The sequence below is a fragment of the Octopus sinensis genome, linkage group LG4 (genome assembly GCF_006345805.1).
Source record: "Octopus sinensis linkage group LG4, ASM634580v1, whole genome shotgun sequence".
NCBI classification, from domain to species: domain Eukaryota; kingdom Metazoa; phylum Mollusca; class Cephalopoda; order Octopoda; family Octopodidae; genus Octopus; species Octopus sinensis.
In genome coordinates this window covers 57185028-57198516 of record NC_043000.1, presented here as the reverse complement: position 1 = coordinate 57198516, position 13489 = coordinate 57185028, and the positions used below count along the sequence as shown (strand labels likewise).

Genomic DNA, 13489 nt, shown 5'->3' with positions numbered 1-13489 from the left:
CAACCCAGGAAATAATGAAACACAGTGACATTAGTGGGATTTGGACTTAGAATGCAGAGAGCCGGAACAAAAACAAGTTTTTCTATCCTATGCTTTAATGATTCTACTAAAATACAACAGGAAATGTGTGTGTATACATATGTATGTATGTATATATATATATATATATACACATACATATATATATATGCTAGTGGTTCAGTATTGAAATGAAAGTCAACTGGTTGACCTCGGACTGCCAGAACTCCAGAAAATGTGGCAGCAGTAAGGGCTCAGCATTCTCCACAACATTCTGCTTGGAAACACACCACTGCTTTTAGGCTTTCCAATAGAAGTTTGCGAAGAATTCTTCACAAGGAACTGCAAATGCATCCATACAAAGTGGTTTTGGCACAAGAACTCAGTGAATGAGACTTTGAAACTTACAGAGCATTGTGCTTGGAAATTCAACATGCCCCCCTCCCCGTGCAGTTCTTGTGTTGTTCAGCAACAAAGCTCTTTTTCACCTATGTGGCAGCATGAATAAGCAAAACTTCCAATACTGGGTCAGGAACGACCCTCATGACTTGTACAAATGCCCCTTGCATTGTATGGTGTGCAGTAGCAGAATTTGACATTTGGTGTCTATACTTCTTCGAAGAAAACAATGTTACAGTGACTGTGAACTCTGATTGATATTGTGTGATGCTAGAGACTTTCCTGAAACCCAAACTGAATGAACTTCACAATAGGGACAATGTTTGGTTTTATCTAGATGGGGCAACAGCCCACACTTCTCGAGCATCAAACTAATAATTTCAATCATGAACTTATCTTGCTTTTTATTTATTTATTGTTTGGGGTTCTTTGTCGTGTGTGTGTGTGCAGTGAGTGAAGTAACATGCACATGAGTCTAAGCTATGATTAAGGATGCCCCTCAAAATCTTTCATCAACAATTCTGGTTCAACCATATGTCATTGATACTCCAGATCATTGCGAATCAATGTACTTGCTTTCTTCTCTAATGAATCACTTACCACTTTTGAAGTATATCAAAATAGAATTAATTTATATCACCTTACAGCACAGAACAAATTGTGAAGAAAATGGCCTTGAACTCCTGCTCAAATAGCTCAGCTTGCTTGATAATTAATCTTGAGTGTTACTAGCTAATTTGCATATTGTGTCAGCTATCATGTCACCCAATTATGTTGATAGATAATTAATTTAAACCAACAGATAAATCTAAAATATACAAGCTAAGTAATTAAAAGGTGTTATGTAATCTATGTTAAGTGGATAATCCCCATTAACTTGAAGGATAATAAATGCATGGAACATCTTCCCATTTTTTTTTCCTTTTTGTTATTCAATGTTTCATGTTGAGTGAACAGAATTAAGAATTGAATAAGAAAAAAATCTGTTAACATCCAAAACTTTTGATTTAACTCAGTTTTAGATACACTGATTTGATCAAACAATGAACCAATGTAATAATGAACCCTGTCTACATGGTCGATTGCCTCACTAGAAATAGCAGTCAGATCAGCCCAAATCAGACTCTAGCATCTGAAAAAATGGAAATAGTGCCTTATACTATGTAGTCCTAAATAGATAAGGAGAGTAAACAGAGGAAACACCTTTGATTATAGATTTAATTAGAGCTGACCTGGCTTCTAAACCCTAATGACAACAAAAGCAACTAATGAAATCATGTATTTGATGTGCTTATGTGTTATGTAAGGAGATAAGCAAATAATTAGTAAAGCATTTAGAGTAAAGACTGAATTGAAATACAAAACTGAAAGACATCCAAACATTAGTCATTGTTTTCTTGCTGGCAAACACTATTGTTTTGGCTGTCTGGTCAGACTATGTACTTCAGTCTTTTGGTTAGTTTGGCTACATGATATTTTATAGGTCAATATGAAGAGTAAAAAAAACAAAAAAAAAAAACACCAACAATACAAATAAGCAGCAAAAATCCAATCTTCTTAGTGAGATAATTAAAAAATAGACACTGCATAATGACTGTAGATTACATATATTGTAAGATACAACATACACACGTTTGTTTTGGAAAGGAAGTTCATAAATTCTGATTTAAAACTATAGACAAACATTTATTCATAAATTAAAACTAATTACATCAGTCTGTACGTGCGTATGTATATATAACACAAGCAGAGAAAGGCTGACAGGCAGGCACAACAACAGATTCAAAGGCAGACATAAGAACAATGTGAAATTCAGGAACAAACCAACATACACACACAATCTGCAAGTTGCTATCCAACCATGAACAAACTAATTCAAACACACTCTCTCATCAAGAACTTTAGTATGTTATAAAAACCAAAAATAGATTATCACTCTTATCAATAATTGTATTCATCACTTTTAGCACTGAACAATGTATCGGAGTAAGAGATAGTAGGTGCTTACACTATTCTCAAATACATGTCTACATGAAAGAATGCTTGCATCTTTGTACTTGTTGATCAAAGCTCCAACCAAAAGCCTATAATGAAAGGATAGCTTCTCATAGTGTTTTGATCAAGGCTGTAATGTTATTGTAGTTGAAATTAGATATAACTGGATAATTGATCGATTTCATATTTAAATAGGGTTAGTTTTCAAAATAACAGAATTAATGTATTCAATAATGAAAAGCATTAATTTGTATTGTTTCAGAATCAGAAAATTTATAAGGCTATTGTTTCAATTTGTTAAGAATGAAAATGTAATTATACAATCCATATACAAATTAAATATCTTTTATATCTTTTACTTGTTTCAGTCATTAGATTCAGGCCATACTGGAGCACTACCATGAAAGGTTTTAAGTCAAACAAATTACACCCAGTACTTATTTTTTAAAGTCTGGTACTTATTCTATAAGTCACTATTGCTAAACCTCTGTTATGGGGATGTAAACAAACCAACACCAGTTGTCAAGTAGTGGGGAGTGCACAGACAAACACAAACACACACGCATATGCACAACAGGTTTCCACACAGTTTCCATCTATCAAATTCACTTACGAGACATTAGTTAGCCTGGTGTTACAGTAGAACACACTTCCCCAAGGTGCTATGCAAGAGGATTGAACCTGATGTCATGTGGCTGCAAAGTGAGCTTCTTAACCTCACAACCATGCTTGTGCTTAATCTTAGTTATCCCCTGGACAAGACTGAACCCTGTGCAGGATGTTCTATGATGCTGTCTACATATGCCTTTACTTACAAGATCACAGAAACATCATATATAGTTTCTGAATTTTCCCCTCTCAAGATTCTGAATCTCTGATGTTCAAAAGATAAAAATCCACTCCTAAATAAATAAAGTGCTGAATTCCCTTCATTATAACAGTTTAATCAATTTAAATTAATGAATGAAAATGAACAACATAAGATTAATTTGACATTCCAACTTTCCTCAATTTGGTAAGAAGTTTAAATTATAGAATAAAGGGATGCAAATATTTACTAACAATTAATAGTCTTAACCTTCATCCTAACAAACCAGACATTTTCTTCTTATATTGAGGGTAATGCAGCAAATATTACGCAAGGTTCTTCTTGTTATTTTAAAGCATTAAGTGAAAATACCAAATGAAATATATACCAGATACCTTCTTTCTATGAGATTCCAAACAATAGATCATTTCTACAAATTTTAATTATAAATTAGAGTAAGTTATAAATGTGATTTTAAAGTTTAAACAGAAAACAAAAATCACTTTTCATAAAGAGTTCTTTGTATGTAGAATATGTTCAAACCACTATCAGGACAAAATTACCAGAAAACAATACCTTTACTCTGGATAATACCATCTAGTAGGCTAAATCTTTGGAACAAGCTTAGTTTAATGTAAAGCCATATCAAATTCCTACTGCTTTTTGGGATCCCCTGTTGTTAATGAGGAAAATTTAAGTTTACCGTCACAGTAAACCCTAAAACTTATATAGAATTTACTCTTTCTGATGCAACCCAGCATCAGCTACCATATAAGGATTAAAATTAATCCTTTAGCATTCAGATTACTCTGTCAAATATAATGCTTATTTATTCACATTGTTTTGAAGTAATCATATGCTACCTTGCAGTTTTCAATGCTTATTTTTAGAATAATATTGTAGGTTAGGTGGGAAAGGCCAGATTTGACCAGTTTGAACATAAAACAGGTAGAATATTTGGGCCATATATGACCAGTTTAAATACTAAAGGACTAAACCAAAAGTGAACCATCTGAAAGATATTTCTATTATAAAAGCCATCTGTCCTTCTGAACACTTGTCAATAGACTTTTATTCTCTGTTTTTAGAATGCCATCATTTATTTATTCAGAAGAAAGTGAGTTGTTCTTTTATGCCTACCAAGCTGGAACACTTAGAGCTATTAGATTTCTACAAGTCATACATACCACATACTCCTATAGGGAATTCCCTTGTATCTTCTGGCACCAAACAATGTATGGCTTATAGCAATATATGTCTTTTTTAAATTGTTTAAAGGATTATATCAGGAACTTTCTTTATTACAACAGGAAGCAATAGAATCCCCAAGAAAATCAATAATAGCAACAGCGTTAATTTAATAAACAATTTTGAATAAAGCAAGAATCTTTGCAGGATTAACTAAACCCTATTGTGTGCCATCCAACCCATGCCATCATGGAAAGTGGATGTGAAATAATGGTATTCTACAGCACAAACATGTAGGCAGGAGTTTTGTTTTGGTCTAATACCTTAATTAAATTTAAGGTGGTAGTTGTTTTTATTGTTTAACCTCAAGTCAGCTTTGATCAGACTCAAGAGTCAAGCCAAACTGGCCATGACTAGCCTGTCTTACTATGGTTAATTAGTACATTATTCATCATCATCATTTACCTTCCAAGTTCAATGCTGTCACAAGCTGGACAGTTTGATGGAAGTTGATGGGCCCAAGGACTGTGTCCTATTCCAGAGTCTCTTTGGCATACTTTCCACAGCTGGATATCCTTCCTAATGCCAATAACTTTACAGTGTGTACTAGGTGCCTTTTTTGTATCATCAACACTAGAGAGGTTACTATGCTGTTTATAACACTATGAAGCTGAGGTGGAGAGAGCAAACTTTATACTAGGAGAATAAAGAGAAGAAAAGGGTACAATCTAAGAGAAAATGGCCAGAGCAAGCAAGGTTTCTTGCTAAAGAAATTGGTGATGAGGTGTCAGAGTGAATCTTCAAGGTACTACAAAGTGAGTAGGAATACCCAGTTTTGAATAATCAACTGACAACAATATCAGCATTATAGCAATATCTCTAGCCACATGTGTTTTATGTCAACACAATGGTATGTATGTGTGTTTTATTTGCCATGTGTGTGTATGTGTGAGTAGAGTGTGAAGTTTTTATGGCTCATGTAAGAGGTGAAAAGGCATCTCACTCTTTTACCCCTTCATTTTCCCATTTCCATTCTTACATCCATAGGAACATAACATAAGAATTTTTTGCTCTTACAAAACAGTTCTTTCTTGATGCTATTTTTCTCAGGTGGTACATATTTGTAGCAGATAAGTGTTGACTGCAGCTGCTGCTGGATTTACCTACCATTCAAGATGTCTAGAAAGAAGCTATCAAGTAGAATTGAAGGTAGCAGTGCAAAAAAGAAATGTAAAAGGATTGGCATGGTTATGAAACTTGATGTTTTAAAAAGGTTTGATGCAGAAGAAAAAAAATCAGTCACATTACCAAAATATGAAACACTAAAGCACTCAAGAAGCTACTCTGTTAACTGATTGGAACTCATTTTTTTATAGATCTAATGTGATACTAATAATGCTATGGCTCTTGGGTGTATGGATAGAACATAAAACTCGACATCATGCAGATAAGCATGATTCTAATTTTTGAAAAAAGCCAAAAGTTTGAAGCTACCAGTGCTGATACAGAGGCTGTTACTAATTATCCTGGGTTTCAGAAAAAAAAATGTTAAAGGAGAGTACACACCAGAGCAAATCATGTTAATGAAAGTGTACTTTTCTGGAAGCTCATACCTACTAGAACTTTTATTTTTAAGAAGAAAAATCAACAAAAATAAAGGACATAAAAATAAAAAATTCAACTAAAATATTCAACAAGAAAAATTTCCCAACAGGTAAGAAAGACTATCTAAGGTAATTTAAGGGAAAATCCTACACAAAGACCTGAATTACTACTCTGCCGCATCTAAGGCATTGAAGCCGCCCTCTCTTAGGTTCTTTCTTCCCTAGAAAAGTATATTCAGAGTAGACTCATTCAGCTTTGTCAATCTCATACCCTAAGCCATCTTTGTGGTACAGTGGCATTTGAAGAAATTCATGAGAACTTGACCAGAGAGGAAGATGCCTGTCTTTGACCCTTTCTAATGAGTCAACCACACCACTTCTTTTGCCATAGTCACTAAACAGAAAAAAACTGATTGCCCTTCCTTATCAACAATAATGGCAATGACAAGAACAATTTTTAATATAGGCACAAAAACTCAAATTTGTGGACAGCTGTACATAATTGGCACTTATTGTGTAAACCTTGAAATATGAAACCAAAGTACCTCTTAGCGACGACTGAACTCTGAAAATTGAAATGAACTACATATGCAAATCATTTTGTATGTCATTATATCAATTCTGTTAATTCAAGGCTCTCTTATTGAAAATGATAATAATTACACAAACCAATTACATTTTTATAGGTTTATTGTTTTCTGTTATGAAACTAGTCAAATGTTTTTCTAAAATTTTCTGAAGCAACAACTGAGAGTCACATTTTGTTACTGGTTATAGGCAGTAGGCAATAGTATATCTATAACTTTCCTACTAATTACTTTGATACAGGCATTCCTGGTTGAGCAGATATATGATCAAAGTCACTCCAGCCATGATCAATCCCTCTTTTTGAATAATTACAAAACTACATTGTTTAATGTGTCTCTTTATTTGAAGATAGTAAGGTGAGAGTTAATGGAAATTTGACTGCTATTTCTAGCAAATTGAAAAGCTGAGGCTCGTTCATTGGCTCATCCTATTTAATTTGCTTGAACAATGCAGTGGAGAGAAGTTGGGACTGGTGAAGAACAAAGGACAAAGCAGAACATAAGATCTGAAGAATATTATATGTGAGTGTTCCATTGAAACTGCATTACTAAACCAGCATTTTATGACATCTCTCATATAACAGAATGGTCGATTTTCTAAAGTATGACAGCTCCCCTCAACCACCACTGCAACCCATCCACTCAATGAATTCTCCCAAAACACATAAACTTAATGTATTTTGCTAAGCTCAAAGTGTCGATATATTAGATCAATAGCAGAGATAAATGGATACAAGCAACAAAAATGAAAGCAAATATAAAATATTTAATCTGACTGATCTTTTTAATAATAAATATCTGTTTGATATTTTCTTGCATGTAATATTAGAGTGTTGGCAAATATGCCATGAATGGAAATGTAACTGTCTTTAACACACCTAAACAGCACGACAGCGATTGCAATCACCATACATATTTATATATATATATGTATAACACACAGAGTTAAAAGCGTTAAAATATAACATTGTCAAAACACTACTTTCTAAAATAGTTTGATAGTCTTATTAAAATGCAACAATAGAGTTTAAAAAATTCAATGGGGAGGTCACAGTAGAATTTGACATGGTTGTGATATGGTATATCTTTGTATTGATGTTATACTGCATTGCATTCAAACAAAATCATATGTTTTATAATATAAAACATTTTATAGTTTCAATTACAAAACAAAGCATAAATATACATTTACTTAAAGTAGCAAGAAGTGGTTTATGTTATTAAACACATGAAGTTTGAGATACATCTTAATTCATTTAATGAAGGCATTTATTCACTGAAAATGATCCGAACAAATTAGAAATAAGTTGAAGTTAATGACTATGTGTATGTGAACTAAATATGTGGAAAGAACGAATTTCAAATATACACATATAAGAAAAATATGAGTATATATACCTTATGGTAACCTTCCAAGACATCTAGAGATCTCTAGAACTCGCTTCTGCAGCTGGTGGGGAAAAAGAAAACTTTATTATAAATAGCAATAAGCCATGAGAGTTTGAATATAAAGTAACTAGAACATAAAAGGATAATAAAACTAGTAAATTTGAGGAGACTATTGAGTCAAGTAAAATCAAAATCAGAATCTCAATCAAATCAAAATGGAAATTGTAGTTGTGGCCAATGCCAGTGCCAGCAGATTGGCTCCTGTGCAGGTGGCAAGCAATAAGCACCATTCATGTGTGGGCCATTGCCAGTGCTGCCTGACTGGCTCCCCGTACCGGTGGCACATAAAAAGCACCATCTGAATGTAGTCGATGCCAGCATACATACATACACAACTGAAAGGGTTCTTATTGAGATAATACAAAGTAATTCCAGAGTACTTTACTAAGCGTTTATATTAAATTACATAACTTTTCCAGTGTTCAATAAAGTTTGTGGACCATCTCATCTGGTTTTTCATTTCTTTAAAAATCGAGATGAAAAACTCAGAGAGAAGCAACAGAGAGGAACCCTCATCTTCAAATAAATGAAAAAGCTCTACAAATACTAAATACTTTTTCTGGCTCTTCGTAAATTCAAATGTTTATACACTGTAAGCTACAAATCTCAATCTCTCCACCATTTATACTATTTGTGTAACACACACACACATGTTTGTTGCTTAAACAATACACATAGTAAAAAGAAAAGAAATGAGCTATAATTGAGTGAATACATAAAACCATAGGTGTTATGACTTAAAAGTGTTATGACATGCTCCTACATGTCATAAACATTGACTATGTGTGTGTGTGTGTGTGTGTGTGTGTGTGTGTGTGCATGCATACATGTATGTATTCTTTTATTGACTTTTGTTTATTAGAGTACCAGCTGAATATTCACAAATCAGAAATAAGTATTTATTGTGCCTAGTTTGAGATGAAGGCCTGCATGTGTAAAATATCTGCATATATTTCTCTGAGTTGAATTTCGGTCTTTATTTCAACTGGTGTTTCAGCTGTTGTCAGTATTTTGGGAATGTTATCCTGGTGCATGTGGCCCACATATCAATGATAGTAAAGAGCGTTTGTTGAAAGAAACATGGCCGCTACATTAAGCAGATCAAATTAGTAAATAAACAATCTCCTGCACTGGTTGGAGTTTTTCATGAATTCTACTAGTATGCAATTTTTTCATATGTCTTTTAAGATTATTTTTTCTCTCATATCATAAAATATGAGAGTAACGTATTATTTTAACAACCAGACTATCTCAACCCATCATCTAATATGGTTTAATATTTAAAATTTTCCCATATATTTTCTATATATTTAGTCTATTTCATACTTCTGAGATATTTTTGTTTTAAAGATGAATTATGCCCAACTTTATGTTTCATTGCATTAATGTGTTGTAGTGAAACAGAGAAACTACACAGACTGATGTCTGTTCCCTTGTGGAAAACATAGCATTACAAGTGAAACTGAAAACAGCAAGAATGGTGGGGAATTAGCATGGGAAGGGAGAGCAAGCAGCATAGAAGGAACAAATAACTAGCAAGGAGGGAATACAATGAATTGAAAGAGATAACATTCCACAGTAAAAATCAGTATGGGAATAGGTTTAATGAATCATCACAGGGCAGTGATAGAGCAAGAAACATTAGGCTGCAATTTCAAAGAGGAACCACCAACACTACACCGTGTTTTGAAGATGTACAAAGACTTGAGTCCAGAGGTGAAACCAAATAATATTAAAAGATATTAAATGTGTTGATGAATTCATTCAGAAACATTATCCAAAGGAAAATATTGAAATCAAAAAGTAAATACAGATGAAAACATTAAAAGGAAATATATAATAAAAAAACTTTCTGTGTGGTGGATGAAAAGTATGAGTCAAGCATGAGAAAGAGTGAATGAGTGAGGTGGGAGGGGGGGCAAATGAAAAATATTGAAAAAAATGATTTGTAATGAAATTAGAGAAAATTTATTGTTGATGACTCCTCAAAAGACGAAAAAAAAAACATTAAAATTTTGTTCACAAACATTTGATAACAAGTCACCCACCATCCTTTACTTTTCTCGCTTATCTAAATCATTATTTAAATGCTATCAGATGAATTGGGCTTAAAAAGCTTTCAACTGTGAATAACTTAGAACACATTGGTGGCTAAAGTGGTAATTAAATTGATAAGAAATGAAACACTTGTGTGGCAAACAGTTTAACTAAAGAGAATGACAAGACATAATCAAACAGATTTATCTGTTGCGATTCATATATTCAATTAGTTTTTAGAGTGGTGAACTGTTGTGTCCCCCACAAAAATACTTCAATAGATAAAAGAAATATAAAACCAGATCTATTCAGCTTTTTAGTATGAAAGAGGCAAAGAAATAATAAAGAGAATGCCTTTAGAGGTTAATAACTTGTTGAACAGTAAGTTGTAACTTATTTAAGATTAAATTAAATTAAATATGGGTTTCTTTAAACTTGAAGTATGTTGTTGTTAAACCCTAGGTCAACTCAGATCAAAGAAACATATGATTAAAAGTGTTCTAGACATGACCATCCCATTTTTTTGTTGAAACACAATGTATCTAGAACCATATTTCCCAATAGGTCACTTTTTAAAACAGAAGGGAAATTTGGCTTACTTGTAGCAGGTTGACTGACCACATAGAAACTCTTTTGTTGGCTTGAAAAAACAATGTTTATAGAAGGGACATAAATACTACAAAGCATTTTATCTGATGCACTATCTTATGCATGAGCAAAATGTTTTGAGAAGCAGGCTGCACTACTAAAATAATTCAAGGTAATTTTTTGTTAGGTGAACCATTCAGACACTACTGTGGGTGGCAGTTTGCCCCTGATTGTGATATCCTTTCCGCCAATTCATTGCAATGAATATTGAGACTAGGTATAAACAAATTCCTTGTGTAGGCTTGAGACCAGAAATTTGTTGTGATGCCCATGCCTGGCATTTTGGAATGAGTTCAAGCACTTTTAATTGGGAAATGATACAGAATTGTAAATTCAGTTTGCACAGAACTTAGTCACTCTACAACAAAATCTCACAACCTTCCACTTGACAAGATTCTTCAAAAGCTACAGGCGCAACCATATTCCTCTATGGTTAAACAAATGAAATGAAATATTGTTTTTGACAAAAAAATTAAATCTTGGTATTGAATTAATATTATACTGTTACTCTTTTATTTGTTTCAGTCATTTGACTATGGCCATGCTGGAACACCGCCTTTAGTCAAGCAAATCAACCCCAGGGATCATTCTTTGTTATCTTAATACTTACGGGGATGTAAACACACCAACATCGGTTGTCGAGCAATGTTGGGGGGGGGGCAAACACAGACACACAAACGTATGCACACAGATACATAGATATCAAAATATTCTGTCAATATTTTTTTTTATAACCATTTAGTACAAGTAAAGAAAGAAAGCCATAACTCAAGTGGGCTCTTCCAGACTGGTGAAGATGTTGCTTCTTTATGTCACTGATTGTAGGGAAAATGACAGAGGGGCAGCTCTGGGTGGGGAATTCTAGGAAGAAGCAATGAGAAAGAGCATTTAGCATAGGATTTGAAGGTAGGAAGTACAGAAGGGACAAGGGCAAGCAAATACTTCAAGTAGGTTTGGCCTTGGAGTGGTTTGCAATTTGTTAGTTTAGAGGAAGCAAAACCATAGTAGTCGTTTGTAGTAGAGGAGACAGGCAGAAAACACAGTGAGCTGTAGTTGCAGTAAGTGAAACAGCTGACATATTCCTGCATTTGCACATACCTTTAAATGTATACCTGTATGTCAGTATGCATGTTTTGAAGGGAAATTCTGAGGATGTGTGTGTGTGTGCTTTTTCTTCTTTTCTTTTTTGCATCTATAATCATAAAATTCACAATATTATGAGTCAAACTGAATTTGACTCATAATATCTGAGTGAAACTACTTTTAATATAATTTAATGTAAAAACCTCAAAGGAAAAAGAAAATTGTATGCACTAAATTTACTGAAATTACTTTGAGAAAACAACTTAAAAGACATTAAAAAAAAAGATTAAGAAACTAAAACCAAAATATCTGTAATTTAATAAGATTTTAGAAGGAAAAACAGTTTATTGAAATATCTACTTGAATTTTATGAAGCCAAAAAGAATGAGGTAAAATATAAGAAATAAAGACCAGTTTTAAACATGTTGTTACGTAGCTTCAGGTCAGACCTGATTGACAGTTCTATGGTATGCAGGTAAATGGTTAAACATTGAGGAGCCACCCACAGCACTATTTTCCCAAATATAGCATATCTTCATCCAGCAGAGGAGAAATTTGCATAATCCAGCATACAGTGAAGAATTATATGGGGTGCATCAAATCCCAGTGGAACACCATTCAGGAAATTTTAAGTGTTGTTGTTAGTGGTGGTAATGAAGGTGGGGTACTACTTTAAATGGGATTGTCTTCAGGTGAAATAATAAATAACAAGCTTAAGGAACATTAATGGCTTAGTCTTAATAGCAAACAGATTTCATACATTCTGTTTGTTCATTATTATCTCTTAACCAGAGAACAGAGTAATAAGTGCTGACACAAATGGGAAACAATGAGAGGTATGCTAAAGAGTGTAAGATAAAAGAATGAAGCATATTGTGTAACCTAGAATCAACCAATCAAACCAGGAGCTGCATATGACACTAATTATCATATGCTGCACCACTGTGATGGGTTAATTTATTCTTACAGACATCTATTACCATTCAACTTAACTAAATAGTACAGATTGTAAATATAGCTAGAAAATCAATAACAAAATTCTCTTCTACAATACAACTGTTCACATAAAAGAAACAGCCAACAAGTCTCAGGTTTTTACTTAAAAATGCTAAATAATAAAAGAATAAAGGAAAATAATGAATATCTTTGTTGGGAAAATGACATAATGTAGACTAGTGTATTTTTGTATGTAAAACCTCACAAGATAATTTATATTGCAGCAAAGAGATTAGTTTAATTCAATTGATGAGATTATTTAGAAAATAGCTCCTACACATGTAATCATCATTGGTGATAGCTGCAGCATCATTATCTTCTCCTAAGTTATGTCATTAATCAAGTAAATAACAAAACTAAAACTAAAATAGTTAAGTGCAGCAAAATATACAAACTTATCTTTTACATCACTATATTTCTGAGATGAGTTATTATTACTAGAGATAAAAGATGAGAATTTTAACTTAATCTCTTTTATGCTTGTATTTGTATAACATTTACATTAGCAAATTCTCTGAATATCATCAGGTTCGATAATAACTGTAAAATTCATTGTAGATTGTGTAAGATTTTCAACAATTTGTAGATGGCTGTATATGGGAGTCTAAAGGTACTCTTCTCTCCCACTGCTCCTGTATGTCTCAGTTCTTGAGTCATTGATGTGGAAGCTAGAGATG

At 33.2% G+C, this 13489-nt stretch overlaps 1 protein-coding gene across 2 annotated transcripts in view; it reads right to left on the bottom strand.

Annotated features, from left to right (window-relative positions):
* Window positions 1-13489, bottom strand: part of LOC115210882 (adenomatous polyposis coli protein-like) — a 189793-nt gene that overhangs the window by 61050 nt on the left and 115254 nt on the right. For both annotated transcript variants that reach the window (XM_029779652.2, XM_029779653.2), the window contains exon 3: window positions 7998-8049. The gene's annotated coding sequence lies outside the window, so the exon portion shown is untranslated. The remainder of the gene's footprint in view (window positions 1-7997; window positions 8050-13489) is intronic.